This window comes from Lepidochelys kempii, chromosome 13, assembly GCF_965140285.1.
Source record: "Lepidochelys kempii isolate rLepKem1 chromosome 13, rLepKem1.hap1, whole genome shotgun sequence".
Lineage (NCBI taxonomy): Eukaryota > Metazoa > Chordata > Testudines > Cheloniidae > Lepidochelys > Lepidochelys kempii.
In genome coordinates this window covers 26,988,245-27,001,597 of record NC_136392.1, presented here as the reverse complement: position 1 = coordinate 27,001,597, position 13,353 = coordinate 26,988,245, and positions in this window count along the sequence as shown.

The window sequence follows — 13,353 nt, the reverse complement described above, 5'->3', positions numbered from 1 at the left end:
TGTACCAGCGGAGTCCCAAACGGTCATAGCAATAGTAATACTTGGAGACAGCTTCAGGAGCAGGGAAGCCAGCAGAAAAGAAAGGATGAGTTAATGACAGAAGACATTTCTATTCACAAGCAGGAGCACAATACCTTTCTTATAGCGCTAGCTCACAATTCAGTCACCATACGGTAAGTTGGTTTTTTTTTTTAAATGATACTCCATGAAATGGCTCGTCTCCTTTGGCATTTCCCTTAACAACCTCAATTATGCCAGCATAACTCAGCGCTGACTCAGTCCCCAATGACTAGGAACTCTGTTTCCTCTGCAGTGTGGCCCACACAAATTATGCAGGATTATGAGAACCTGGAAGTAAAACTGACTAGAAGCAGAAAGTGGAACTGAACAAACGTCCTCGCCGTGGGGAATGAAACTAGATATGGCTCGTGAAAAGTAAATTTGATTTTTTTGATTCTGTTGTCCATCACTCACTAATTTATCATGCCTGTGGCATTTACAGCAGGGGAAGGGACAGGGGACCCTGACCCTTTGTTGCTAAAATTTCAGATGCTTTTGGTAACAACTTAGGGACTGGTTTTATTAAATGATTTTTCAGTTGCCTTTTTAATGGCTCACCGGCCATGATATTATGGAATTGACCATTTCTCAACTCAGAGCTTCACTCAGCATTGTGGGAATATTTATTTAGTTATTTAGATTGCTTGGAGAATCATTGCCAAAGCAAGAGAGTTTCATGGGACTGGAAGTCATTTTTTTACTGAATGAATAATTGCATAGTGTGACTGTGTGTCTCTGGACAGGTTTCACATGCACACAAGAGTTACACACATTCTCACACCACTGGCCAAGTCCCACGTTTAACATTTCCTGCAGCTTAGTCAAGTCTCTAATTTGCAGTTACAAATAATTTGCATGTGGCCATTTAGTGCTGGTGAAAGAGGTCAGATTAAGCCTAGATTTCCCATATAGGGCTCCACTAAGCATTGGCAGCAAGTGTGGGGGGAGGCAGGACCTTATTCCTTGCACTCCTCAGAAGACTGAGCCAAGTGGGAAGCCAGAGACAGTTTGGAGGGCTGGGGGAACTTAGGCAGTCTGATGGAGTAGGTAGGGCTGCTGGGCAGGAAGGGACTTCGGGGGGTGGTGCCCTGGCTCTCAGCCCCCCACACTGCCACGCTTCAGTGGGTGGAAGCGTGCTTGGAGAGGACATGCGCCACGAACAGAAAGGTAATGTGAATATCAGCGATGGCAGTAATTACTGCGGTGGCTGTAAGTCAACCTAACCTAGGTAGATTTAAGATTGTAATGTAGACATGCCCCAAATTGCAGTTGGTTTGGTCCCTCGTTATGAGCCAAGGAAGGCAGGGGGTAGCAGAAGAATAAAAACTGCGTGAGTTTCCAGAGGTGAATGCGGGTGGGACTGAGGGTGTGACCAGTCTGTGAGCAGATACAAAGTTTTTTTTCCAGAAGACTGTGGTGTTACCAAACTCTCCATATTTGGCATTGGAAAGAGTCAAAACACAAGAATGGAAGGGAAGCTAAATCAAGGGATGGGGTAACTATTCTATAACATTATTCTCCTGCAGCTCAGAGTTGTACAATGTGCACTTATTGTGGGAAACTTATGGGTGACAAAAAGCAGGCAACAATTCCTGTTGGGTGCTGTGTGACTTCTGGGTGTAGTGTCTGAACAAGAGCCTAGAGCTGTCTTTTGCAAACTCTGTTGGTATTGATAATGTGTATATGGTCTGTGGTGTCTGTCTGAGAGCTAGAACTCCCGTTTCTTTAGCCTGCTCTGTTAGATTGTCAATATGGAATAAGGCCCTTGGAGACAATTGACTTACTCCAAAATTACCATAGTGTGACAAGGCCATATCCTATAGAGCACACAGAAAAACTTGAGATGTCCCCGTGTGAATCAAGGAGTTGGCAGGTGCATCTTTGCAGCCATGCTGTGAATTAAAAACTGACCTTCTGGTTTCCTTCAGTTTTTAAAGGAGATCCTACAAAGGGAAGTGGGAGGGATGTTGCTGCTGTTCTTTAATGATGTATGAAAAAAGTTTGAAAACTTGTTTAAGGGGGAAGGAGGGTTCTGTGTTTGAAGGGGCAGAAAACACAGGCAGGATTAGTATTTCACGTATGGTTTGTAGACCTTTGTAATTGGGCCAGAGTGAAAGCGGGCTCACATACCCCACCTCCCTCTGTGTCGTCCAGCTCATTGCTGTGGGTTTCCCAATCACTTCTTCCTAATCTGAACATTTTCTCTCTCCTGTTGCTGTATGAAAGAGCCACCCAAAGGCTGTGCTGGGATGCTAGTGAGACTGATGGACAATATCCTGCCGTATCCTCAATAACCTTATGGCATTAAGATACTTTATTGAATTAGGGCTAATACTGTCAGGGTTCATTGCATTAAAAATGCATTTGGGTATGTGTTATTGTGGCCTTTAAGAGGAGGAGGAGGCTAAAAGGCTTCCGGTATTTCTTTGAAGCTACCCCCCGCAGAGGTTTGCGTATACTCATTCAAACTGGATTCTCCATGAACCTGGATGTTTTGGCTAAATAGACTGGTTTTAACAGACACAGGGACTTCCTCTTGATCCAGGAAAGAGACAGAACCCCTGGCCATGGAGGGCCCCAGTCCTTAGGGAAGGGTTGGACTGGGCCTACTGGTCAGAAGACCATGTGCTAGTTCTGAGCTGAAGCTGTGATGGACTTGTCACAAGGAAACCCCTTGGGTGGGTATTTGAAGGACAGCTCCTGCCGGAGCCCAGGGTAAGGTTGGGGTGATCTCTTGTAGGCTTATTAGCATGCGGATAAGGTTCTTCTGTTGTTTTTAATGAGTTTTCTCTGTTATACTTTTACCGTAAGACTGAAATAGGCTTACACCGTCTCCCAGGACCACTATGGGCATTTTCTTGTCCCCCACTGGAATCTTCTGATCTGGAAAGGAAGTCCCAGAGTGCAGCTTTCTATATAGGCCAATGTTCCTGAAGATGCATGTCCTGCACTGATGTCAGTGAAACGACTCTGGTGATCCACCAGCACCTGCAGTGCCATAGAGAAGTAGCTCGTTCTATTGATATACTCCATTCTGGAGCTAAAATTGGGATATGCCTGTCATCTGATGCCTGTCATCAGGGATATGCCTGCTGCAGTTAGGGAATCCCATTGCTGCAAAGCCATCCACTATTCCACACTCATTTCCCAGAGTCACAGTCCTTTGGAGCAGGATGTGATTAATGGCCCTGCACACTTGCATGAATGCAACTCCCGTGGTGGACTTCCCAACTCCAAACTTATTCACGACTGACCAGTAGCAGTCTGGAGTTGCAAAAGATCGCCACTGACTTTTCCACATAAGGGCAGCTGTCATTTTGGTGTCCTTGCACCACAAGGCAGGGGCAAGTTCCGGGAAGGTGGCTTTGTGCATGTGAGTTCTGCAGCCACTGCTCATCACCCCAGACCTGCATAATGATGCGATCCCACCACTCAGTGTTTGTTTCCTGAGCCCAATAGCAATGATCCATTGTGTGCAGCTTCTGTGTGAATGCCAAAAGTAATCTGGAATTGTTTCTTTCCATGGCACACAATAGGGGCAGGTGCCACGGATTTGCAGCTCATGAAGTACTGCATGATCCGCCGCGTTGTGTTCATAGCACTTATCACAAGACTAGAGAGCAGTGCAGGATCCATGCTTTCAGGCAGAGATGGTGGGCGCACAGTTTACAGGCTGTTGAAAAACAGCACAAAATGTAGCCCATGGAATGCTGGGATAGAGAAAAATGCATCATGGGATGGTGAGCTCGCACCCCTGATGCACTGTGATCCATTCTTGCAGAAGGTAGCTAGTTGCACAGTGGGATAGCTACCCACAGTGCACTGCTCTCTCTGTTGAAGCTAAATCACCAACTGTAGACTCGCTCCGCCGACACAAGGAGCAATGTGTGAATATGCACACACACTGTAATTATAGCACTTTATGATCGTTGGCGTAATGTGTGTCGACTTAACGCTGTAGTGTAGACATAGCCTAAATCTCCCTTGCTGCAGACTAAGCCCTTGATCACTGATCTCTTCATAACAGCCCTTAACATATTTGAAGATTTTTATCAGCACCCCTCCTCCCCAAATCTCCTTTTCACAAGACTAAACATGCTCAGGTTTTCTAACCTTTCCTCAGAGGTTAGGCTGTCTAAACTTTTTATCATTTTTGCTGCTCTCCTCTGCACTCTCTCTCTCCAATTTGTCCACAGCTGTCCTAAAGTGTGGCATCCCGAATCAGACACAGTACTCCAGCTCAGTGTTATGTAGGGCAGGACAAATTACCGCCTTTGTTTGACATACAAAACTCCTCTTAATACAGCCAAGCATGGTATCAGCCTTTTTTGCAAGCGCTGCACATTGTTGGCTGATGTTAATTTGGAATCCACTATAATCCTCAGATCCTCTTCAGCAGTACTAAGACCCAGGTATTCCCCATTTTGTAGTTGTGCATTTGATTTTTCCTTCCTAAGTCTATTTTGCACTTGTCATTATTGAATTTCATCTTGTTGATTTCAGACCAGTTCACAAATTTGTTGAAGTTATTGTGAAATCTAATCCTATCCTCCAAAGTCATAGCAACACCTCCTAGCTTGGTATGATCACAAATTTTATAAGCATACTCACCCCTCCACTACCCAAGCCACTAATGAAAATAATGAATCATACCCTATGGGGCGCCTCTAGATAGGCCCTCCCAGTTAGACAGTGAAATATTAATAACTGCTCTTTGACTACAGTATTTCAACCTTTTAGTAATTTTATCTAGACATTTCCTTATGCACATGTCATGTGGGACTGTATCAAAAGCCTTACTAAAGTCAAGCTATATCGGATCTACTGCTTTCCCCCTGCCTCCCATCTACTAGGACAATAACCCTGGCAAAGAAGTAAATTAGGCTGGTTTGGCATGATTTGTTCTTGACAAATCCACGCTGGCTCCTATTATCCTCTAGGTGCCTACAAACTGATTTTTAATCATTTGTTCCTGTACCTTTCCTGGTACTGAAGTTAAGCTGACTGGTCTATAATTCCCTGGGTCCTCTTTGTTCCCTTTTTAAAGATGGCTACTATGTTTGCCCTTCTCCAGTCCTTGGGGATTTCACCCATCTTCCATGAGGTCTTGAAGACAATTGATCACGGTTCTGAGATTGCTTCAGCTACTACCTTAAATACCACAGGATGAATTCCATCAGGGCCTGCCTACTTGAATACATCTGACTTATGTTCTTTTTCTAATTTGGCTTGCACTCCTTTCCCCTGGTTTTAATATAAATTTGTGTTGAGTATTTTGTCACCATTAGCCTTTTTATTGAAGACTGAAGCAATAGAGGCATTAAACACCTCAGCCTTCTTGATGTCAGCAGTTGTTAGCTCTTCTTCCCTGCTAAGCAGAAAACCTATACTTTCCTTTGTCTTTCTCTTTGCTCCTAATGTATAAAAAGAACCTCTTCTTATTGCCTTTTAAATCCCTTGCTAGGTGTAACTCATTTTGTGCCTTAGCCTAATTTTTCCCTACATGCTTATGCTATTCTTCTGTACTCTTCCTTAGCAATTCATCCGTGTTGGTGCTTTTTACTTTCCAGGACATTTAAGAGCTCCTGGTGGAGCCATATAGGATAGTAAAGAGGCACATCTTTCCTTCACATCAGGATAATTTGTAGGTTTGCCTTCAATATTGTCTCCTTGAGAAACTGCCAATTCTATTGAACTCCTTTTAGCCCTTAGACTTCCTTACCCATGGGACCTTATCTACCAGTTCTGAGTTTATTAAAAAGAACAGGAGTACTTGTGGCACCTTAGAGACTAACAAATTTGTTAGTCTCTAAGGTGCCACAAGTACTCCTGTTCTTTTTGCAGATACAGCTGCTACTCTGAAACCTGAGTTTATTAAAGTTACTCTTTTGAGTAACTCTTTTGAGTAAAGTAACTTATTCTGCTGCTCTCACTCCTTCCTTTTCTTAGATTCCGTGAAATCTATCATTTCATGATAACTTTCACGCAAATTGCCTTCCACTTTCAGATTCGCAACCTCCCTGTTGGTCAGAAGCAAGTCTAAAATGGCTCTCTCTCTAGTTACTTCCTCCGCTTTGAGAAACAAAAAGTTGTTCCCCATAAATTCCACAAACTTAACTGAAAACATTGTTTTGCCACATTACTTTTCCAGCAGATGTCTGGATAGTTACAGTTCCCATTACTACCAGGGATGGTTGGGTATTTGTTTGTTCCAGAATTTCCTCATCCACATCCTCTGCCTGGTTTAGAGGTCTACAGTAGACCCACTACCATGATATCATCTCTATTGTTTTTGCTCTGCCCCTGCATCTTTACCTAGAGACTTTCAACTGGTCTTCCTCTCACCTTTCAGAACAAGTGTATATATTCTTGATGCACAACATCTGCCTGTCCTTTCTGAGCAAGCTATGCACGTCTATGCCAATATTCCAGTCATGAGTTTTAGCCCACCAAGTGCGTGTGACTCCAGTTAAGTCATAATTTAGCTTACGTACAAATATTTGGTTTGCTATTATGAATAAATCCAGACTTAGGGGTCTGAACCCATTTCAAGGGCAATGTTAAATCTTCTCTCGCTTTGTTCCGTTGTCACATGCATTGTCCAGCACCCTTGAATAATGGGGGTATTATCTTGTGAAGTTCCATCCAAGGCTTAGCCAGCGAGCATGACTAATGCTTTCCTTGTCTCCCTCGCAAACTGTGGTGGAGATCTCTTTGATTTTGTTGAACTAATTATTGAGGATTTGGGTTGCAGTTGCCATTATAGAAATTCACACGTGAACTGCAGGCTGCTTGGAATGGCTTTCAGCGCAGACATCTGGTTTCTAATTTTTTGCCTTGCTTTTTTATTTTTATTTCCAGCCAAAGGCATATTTTTTACTTGAAAGGAGCATGCTTTGGGTGTGGGACAGCGTCTACATTCCTTCAGGAGCCTATGTGCATGGCTAGCGTGTGGGAATACTGCAAGGCAAGCCCTGCACCAAGTGTTTTGGCTTCTTCTGACCTGGCTAACAGCAAAAGAGAGAGCACGGGCATGAAAATCAACATTCGGTTCCCTTGCTGTTAATGGAAGAAACTCTTCTGAGCATTAAGAAAAGGGTGCGGCTAGCGTTTAGTGCAGGGGTGGCCAACCTGTGGCTCTGGACCCGCATGGGTTAATATGCGGCTCCTTGCACTGGGGTGACTCTGGAGCTACAGGTGCTGGCTTTCCAATGTGCTGGGGGGTGCTCAGTGCTCAACCCCCTGCGTTGCCCCAGGCCCTGCCCCCACTCCTCCCCCCTCCCCACCAGAGCTTCCTGTGCACCATGAAACAGTTGGTCGCAGCAGGCGGGAGGCATGGGGAGGGTGGGGGAGGCGCTGATTGCCGGGCCTGCCAGAGGGTGGGACACACTACAGGTTGGAGTCGGGGGAGCTGATGGGCGGCTGACATAGTATTGTGGCTCTTTGACAATGTACATTGGTAAATTCTGGCTCCTTCTCAGGCTCAGCTAGGCTGCCCCTAATTCAGTGCAAAGGCTGGGGACAAGGTGAGAACTTTAGCTGTCCATATGGCTGTGCCCATCCTTAACCTCGGTTAGCAATAGTCATGCTCCCTTCACCTGAAACAGACCAGCAGCGGTTCTCAAACTGTGGGTCAGGATCCCCATTAAAATAGCATTGCCAGGGCTGGCTTAGGCTTGCTAGGACCTGGGGCCACAGCCCAAGGCCCACTGCCAAGGGCTTCAGCCCTGAGTGGCAGAGCTCTTGTTACAAGCCCCCTGCCTCCGGCTGAAGCCCTTGGCCTTCGGCTTTGGGCCCCCAACCCGGGGTGGCCAGGCTTGGGTGAGCGCAGGCTTCAATTCCCCCTCCTGGGGGTGTGCAGTAATTCTTGTTGTCAGAAGGGGGTTGCGGTGCAATGAAGTTTGAGAACCCCAGGAATAGAGAGATCCTGGCAGAAGGAAAAATATACCTTTAACTGTGAGGAGCCTGAGTTCCGCTCTCTACGCAGGGCCTAGCTCAGGGGTGGGTGAACTACAGCCCGCGAGCCACACCACGCAGCTCGGCCCCACTCTGACGCTCTGGCCGGGGCACTGGGTCGGGGGCCGGACCACACGGCTCGGCCCCGCTCTGGCCGAGGCGCACTCCAAAGCCGCACAGTGAGGCTCCTGGAAGCCGCGGCATGGTCCCACTCCGGCTCCTATGCACTCCAATGGGAGCTGCAGGGGTGGTGCCTGCGGATGGGGCAGCGTTTCAGAGCCGCCTGGCCACGCCTCTGCATAGGAGCCAGAGAAGGGACATGCCATGGCTTCCAGGAGCCACTTGAGGTAAGCGCTGCTCAGAGCCTGCATCCCCTAAGCTCTTCCCATGCCCCAATCCCCTCCCCCAGCCCTGATCCTCCTCCCACTCTCCAAACCCCTCGATTCCAGCCTGGCTCACCCTCCTGCACCCCAAACCTCTCACCCCCAGCTGGAATCTGCACCCCTTCCCACACCCCTGTCCCAGCCTCGATCCCCCTGCTGCTCTCCAAACCCCTCGGTTCCAGCCCAGAGCACCCTCCTACAACTCAAACTCCTCATCCCAAGCCCCACCCCAGAGCCTGCACCCCCTCCAAATTTGTGATCATTCATGGCCAGCCATACAATTTCTATTCCCCGGTGTGGCCCTCGGGCCAAAAAGTTTGCCCAGCCCTGGCCTTGCCCCTGCTCTAATCTAATAGCCTCTCCTTCCTCTTCATAATCAGCTTCCCAGCCCTCAGTAGCCTCCAATCCCCTATCACAGAGGAAGTAGAGTCTTGAGCAGCCTGCAATGACACCCACTGGCCTGCTCTTTGAAGCGACAGGAAAGTCCCCATTCTTTAGCCCCTTCTGCTTCCATGAACTGGCTGCCATGCATGGGAAAGGGGAACGTAGCTAACAGTGAGATGTCCAGCTGGAGACACAGTAACTTCCCTGTAGGGGTGAAGGGAGGCTTGTGGTGTATTGAGAACTGTGTTAAAATTATGATCTCTCTCTCTAACTTCTCAGGTGTTTTCCTAGACCTCTTGCTGGGTAGGGGGCTCTGTAGGGAAGCATGCAATGAGTCAGTTTGCAGCCAGCCAGCCTAGAGTAAGGTGGGGGCAAATTGTGCCTTTCTGTTTCAGGGAGCAGCCTGCTTTGTCTCTCTCTGGATTGGGTTCTTGTGTTTGATCATTCTGAATTCTAAAAACTAAAGTCGTGGCACGTTGCAACCATCCAGCAACGTGTTCTTGTTTGGGTTTTTTTAAATGGTTTTATCTAACCTTTCTGTGTGAATGCCATGAACATGAGGGCTGCTTGCAGGGGCCCTGGGTATATCTACACTACACCAAGCAACACAATTGCAGTGCTGCAGTTATGCTGCTGTAACATAGACACTTGCAACAACAAGGGAAGAGGTTTTCTGTCACTGTAGTAAATCCACCCCTGCAAGAGGCGGTAGCTAGATTGACAGACTAATTCTTCCACTGACCTAGACATGTCTGTATGGGGGTTTAGGTCAGTTTAACTATGTTTGTCAGAGGTGTGAATTCTTCACACCCCAGAATGACAGAGATCAGCCTCTGTTTTAGGTGTAGACTAGGCCACAGCTTTTCCCCCCTCGCAGCCACATGGCTAAATGGCCTGGCCCTGGGTGACAGCCACCTCTGGGTTGGCCAGTTTACTAAGAGGTTGCAATAACTCCATGTGACCTGCCAGGTGTCCCCTAAACACCACGGCCTGCATGCGTGTGTGTCTGCGTCACATGGCAGGTGTCACTCACCTCAGTGTCCCACGCACACCAGGGGCCCCTGTGCATTCCCACAGCACAGCCTGAATGCCACACACCCAGCAGCGCTCGTGGCCTGCAGTTTAGCCTGTCTGCCTCTGCAGCTGCTCTGCTGCCTGCTGAGCTGGCAACCTGGCAGCTTTCTCACCTTCCCCTCTGACTGCGCTGTCCCCTGCACGTCAACCACCGTGTCTACATTGACACTGCAACACCCTAACTACACTGATGATATCCCCGAGAGGCACAGGGCTTGAGTTAGGATGTCTGTATAGTGGGGCCCTTCATCAGCAGGAGCAAGGCTGTAGCATATAAGCTGCCTTATGTTGACCTCGCCGGGTAGCGTAGAGCAGGGTTCTCAACCTTTTTCTTTCTGCCCCCCCCCCACATGCTATAAAAACTCCACAGCCTACTTATGCTACAACCACCGGTTTTCTGCACATAAAAGCCAGGCTGAGCATTAGTGGGTAGCAAGCAGGGCACCTGCCTGGGGCGTCATGCCACAAGGGGCCCTCTGAAGCAAAGTTGCTCAAGCTTCAACTTCAGTCCCGGGCGGCAGGGCTCGGGGTCCCAGGCAGCGGGACTTTGGCCTCTTACCCTTGGCCCAAGAAAGTCTAAGGCAGGGGTCCCCAATGAGGTGCCCACAAGTGCCATGGTGCCCACAGCACACCCCGCCGCCTAAAAGCGTGGCCGTTGCTCAGCGGCATTTTGGCAGCAACGCTTCTTGCTGCTGTCGCGCCTCGCCGGCAGCATGTTTTCTGGGAATAGCAATATGCTATTGCCACAAGCAAGGTTGGGGACCACTGGTCTAAGGCCATCCCTGCTTCGTGGACCCTCTGAAGCCTGCTCACAGCCCCTGGTTGAGAACCACTGGTGTAGACCAGGGCTTTGGCTGCCTGCTGCAGTTTGGCCAATGATTGATAACACCTCTACAGGCGTCTGACTATGCAGGCAGCGTCCTCGATTCTAGATCCCCAAAGTACAGCAATCCCATATGTTAGATTAGGGCCAGGAGAAGCAAATGCTAATTGCACAGAGTTTGCATGGTTCCTACTGTGTAAGCAACCAGGCCCTTAATTTACATAGATGAGGGTTTGGGGATGGAGTATAAATACTTGGACAGAATAACCTGGGCCACAGCCCACTGTGTGAGAAGCCATTGTCCTCACGGGAGTACTGCTAGATGCATCTTCCAGTCATGGAATCAAGATCCACCATCTACAGACCTATCCACCACAGTGGAAGAATTCAAAGACATGCTTTAAGCAGCGTCATCCTTGCTCTGGCAAGCTGGAAAAGAGGTTTGGCCCCACGCCCAGGCTAGGTATTTTAGAGACTCTTTTGGTGAAGGTTTATCCCACCCTTAAGCACTGCTTCTAAGCTATTGGTACACTGGTGTGGATGGTTATTTCAGGGTAGAGCCTTGAACAGCCAGAAGGTACTCATGGATGTGCTCAGATAGGACAGATGGCTCAGATGAGGGTGCTAGTCTGGGACTTTGGTTCAATTCCCTGCTTCACCACTTCCTTTGTAACCTTGGGCAAGTCCCTTAAGGGTCTGTCTACACCACAAATAAAAACCCACAGCGGGCCTGTGCCAGCTGACTCAGGTTAAGAGGCTATTTGATGGCTGTGTAGATGTTTGGGCTCAGGCTGCAGCTTGAGCTCTGGGACCCTCCCACCTCACAGCGTCCTAGAGCCCGGGATCCAGCTCCAACGTCTACACAGCAATTTTACAGCCCTGCAGGCCGAATCAGCTGACCTGGACCAGGTGTGGGGGTTTACTGCTGTACAGACATATCCTAACTGTTTTTAGAGAAGCCTACGCACCACATGTGTGGGCTGGAGCTAACCCTGGTATTTTGCCAAAACTTTTTAGTTCCCAACTTCACCATGACTATGGTGGGTTTCACCTTTGCTGTGCAGCTGAGGTGGCAGGACTAGACTGCTCAACAAGAGCTTGGAGGCTTGGCTCCCACCTCATCACCACAGCCATCCATTGAGAATACTCCCCGAGATGAAAGATTGCTTCAGTGTTAATCATCAATATTCCCCCAAATGAGACTGCTTGCAGAGCACTTGACACTTTTTTTGGGGGTGGGGCTACAGCTGAACTTTGCCCACAGTTTAAATTTAGGATGGGAGAAAATGGAAAGCCTGACACCTCTGAGAAATCAGATAGCAAATTTGTCTCTTATCCAGGGAAACTCCCATGCACTATGTGAGTGTGAATTTATCCTAAGGCAAGCAAAGGTTTGCCCTATCTAAGGTTCCCCTATTCAGTCTAACGAGTATCTTACTCTTCTCCTGCATGAACAGTATCGTACTTCTCCTCCTCCTATTTCACTCATCCTGCATGAATGTGCAACTCCCACGGAAATACATTTCTTTGCATCTGGAAATCTGAATGCACAAGTGTACACCAGCCTGAGAGGTGTCCCAGGAGATACCATAACAGACTTCGAATTGTACATATACATTTTGCCTATACTGGCTTTATCATGCTCATTACAATAGACATATCTCCCCCTCATTCAGATCCCATATACTCCTAAATGCAGAGGAAACTCTTTTCATGGGGACAGTGACTATTGCATCTGCTCAGGGTTTAGTGACTAAACAAAGTCCAGAGCTCCAAACGTAATGATAGGAAGACAAACAAAGTGAACCTACTCTTAAAAGGGTCAAATTCTGAGGCAAACAGAAGCTGGTGTAATTCACATCCTGGTACCCTTCGATTGTAAGTTACATTGATTTCATGTCTTTAAAATCTCACTCAGTGACCACACCTTCTTACCCATCCTCCTGGGTTTCATCCAATGAGCCAACAGGAGGAAGTCTGTACAGTTGGCTAGAGGCTGGAAGACAAGGCACAGCAGGAAACAGCACTGCCAGGAGCATGTAACATGCACATATCCTAGTTTAAGAAACTCCTCTCCATGAATTAAGTTATAAGGGGGCAGAGAGGAGTTAAGCCAAAGACTGTACACTGGATCAAGACAAGGGGGGAGGGCAATGCCAGGAAAAAGCTACAGCAACTTAACCTCTCTGAATTTTCCCCGAAGACTGACCTGGTAATATCACACAATAGAAGTATGCAAACCATTGACGGATACTGTAATTGACTGATAATTCAGTAGCAACATGGTATTCTAAATGCATCCACACTGGGGACCTGGAGGTGAAACATGCTTGTTTAATGCATTACAATATGTCACCAACTCAAGACCAAGCTCATTCCTTTTACTGGATTTCAAAGGAGTCTTTAAAGGTTTCATACCTATGACAAAGCAAGCTTGTTTTCAATGTAACAGCCGTGTTAGTCTGTATTCGCAAAAAGAAAAGGAGTACTTGTGGCACCTTAGAGACTAATCAATTTATTTGAGCATGAGCTTTCGTGAGCTAGTGAGCTGTAGCTCACGAAAGCTCATGCTCAAATAAATTGGTTAGTCTCTAAGGTGCCACAAGTACTCCTTTTCTTGTTTTCAATGTAAATCAGTTTAAAGACTACTTCAGTGCACCCCAACAGCTCTGT